The 2,544-nt window shown below is 40.3% G+C and overlaps 1 pseudogene; it reads left to right on the forward strand.

The window, feature by feature from the left end:
- Nucleotides 1-1,122: 1,122 nt before the first annotated feature.
- Nucleotides 1,123-1,619, forward strand: LOC121432754 (annotated as a pseudogene).
- The last annotated feature ends 925 nt before the right edge of the window (nucleotides 1,620-2,544 follow it).

Below are 2,544 nucleotides of genomic sequence, written 5' to 3' on the forward strand. Positions count from 1 at the left end.
AGTGATTTTCCTTCTATTACTTTCTGTAAGGCTGGATTTGTGGCTGCATATTGTTTAAATTTGTTTTTATCCTGGAAAATTTTATTTTCTCCATTTATAGTGAACGAAAGCTTGGCTGGGTATAGTAATCTGGGCTTGCATCCATGGTCTCTTAGTTTCTGAAGTACATCTATCCAGGACCTTCTGGCTTTCATGGTTTCCATGGAGAAGTCAGGTGTAAGTCTGAGAGGTTTACCTTTATAAGTAATTTGGCCTTTTTCCTTTGCAGCTCTTAATATTCTTTCCTTATTCTGTATGCTTTGTGTTTTGATAATTATATGGCGAGGGGATGTTCTTTTTTGATCCAGCCTATTCGGTGTTCTGTATGCTTCTTGAACCTTCATAGGTATATCTTTCTTTAGGTTGGGAAAGTTTTCTTCTATAATTTTATTAAATATATTTTCTGGACCATTGAGCTGCACTTCTTCTTCTCCTTCTTCTACTCCTATTATTCTTTTTTATTGAGGAAAGAAGAAAAAAAACTTAAACAAAAAACAAGTTTCCACCTCTTCCCAGCCTCCCATTTCCCTCCCCCTCCTCCCACCCTTCTCCCCCTCCCCCCACTCCTCTCCCCCTCCCTCTCCAGTCCACAGAGCAGTCCCGGTTCCCTGCCCTGTGGTAAGTCCTAGGTCCTCCCCCCTCCGTCCATATCTAGGAAGGTGAACATCCAAACTGGCTAGGCTCCCACAAAGCCAGCACATTAAGTAGGATCAAAACCCCGTGCCATTGTCCTTGGTGTCTCATCAGCCCTCATTGTTCGCCATGTTAAACTCCACATATGCCTACAGAGAATGCAATTCTTTTTTAGTTTTAAAATTACAAATGATGAGCTCCCAAGGTCCCAGTGCTCCTCATTTGTCATTTTAAAACTAAAAAAGAATTGCATTCTCTGTAGGCATATGTGGAGTTTGACCTTGACCATCTGGAGATGCTGTGTTTTTGTTTAGTTACTAAGCAAGCCTTGCGGCTGTGCCCAGGACTAACTGGTTCCCAATGATTTGCATGCACTCACTGTACAGCCTTGAGGACTTCCTCATATACCAGTCAGACCCTGTGCAGTTGACATTGAAGTCAGTACTCAGCATGGACCTGAATGCCTCTGTTCAGCTCCTTTGGCTCTTTTTGCTCTGGTTTCCAGGTAAAATAAGACTAAAATGGGATTTTCACTGTTACACAGTGATTATTGACTGGCAATTTGGGGTAGTTCTCTACTACAATGCTTAATTCTGTGGATATTTATTCTGTCTCTATTTCTAGGTATAAGGTGTGACATTCTGATGACTCAGTCTCCATCTTCCTTGTCTGTATCTCTGGGAGAAAGAGTCACTATCAGTTGTCAGGCCAGTGAAGGCATTAGCAATTATTTAAGCTGGTACCAGCAGAAACCAGAGAGACCTCCTAAGCCCATGATCTAACGTGCATCCAACTTGGAAAATGGCGTGCCATCTAGGTTCAGTGGCAGTGGATCTGGGACAGATTTCAGTCTCACCATCAGCAGCCTAGAGCCTGAAGACACTGGAATTTATTACTGTCTACAGACTAATAGTCTTCCTCCCACAGTGATACAAGTCATAATATAAACCTCACGGAAGCAGAAGTGAGAGGCTGAACTGCCTCAGCTGCTCAATGTCATGCCTCACTCAATGAATCTTTTTCTCACAAGTCACAGGAATTTTCAAAAGTTCGCACAGAGACATTTTTTTTTTTTTTTGGTTTTGGTTTCTCGAGACAGGGTTTCTCTGTAGCTTTGGTGCTTGTAGACCAGGCTGGCCTCGAACTCCCAGAGATCCACCTGCCTATGCCTCCTGAGAACATTTGTTTTTTTATGAGTCTAAACAGTCCTTTTTGTACCCTATTTTCTTTCCTCTTCATTTACAACAATACAGAGTATCAATCCCTTTTCTGCCTTGGCTGAGTTGTTTCCTGTAAATATTCTGAGTTGCATCACCATGGGGGAAATTGCACAGAAGAGCAGAAACTATTGGGGACATTCTAAGCAAAAATCATCTAAATGTAACCAATTAATTTCTAAGCACCAGTATTTAAATGTCAGAGAACTATTATTAAAAGAAACTGACCATAGAAGAAATTACTGCTTTTCTCACTAAAGCTAGAGCATAAGTGACAGAGAAAGAGAAAGTTGCCTAAACATGATATTCTGTTGTGCCTTGAAATTGTCACTATGGGCTCTAATGGTCTCAGCTGTCTGCAGCACTTCCCATAGGATCCTTTTGGCTCCTATGTCACTGGTTTACTTATAGGTTTCAAACAAAATTGAATCATCATCATAGACTTTCAATCCCACTGTGTGAAGTGAAATGTAGATTTGTTTATTTAAAATTATACACAGTACAAGGCTGTTTTGAACCTACTTTCATCAGTGGTATTACTGAAGAATGGATATGCCAATAGAACAGTTTTAGAAGCAAAACAAAATATTAACACAACAAAAATGGACTATGTTCAATTCTGTTTATTTTTTAATTACATTTGTGCAAGATCTAC

This window comes from Microtus oregoni, unplaced genomic scaffold (assembly GCF_018167655.1).
Source record: "Microtus oregoni isolate MIOR12 unplaced genomic scaffold, Mior012 000002F_ref0000024, whole genome shotgun sequence".
Taxonomy (NCBI): Eukaryota; Metazoa; Chordata; class Mammalia; order Rodentia; family Cricetidae; genus Microtus; species Microtus oregoni.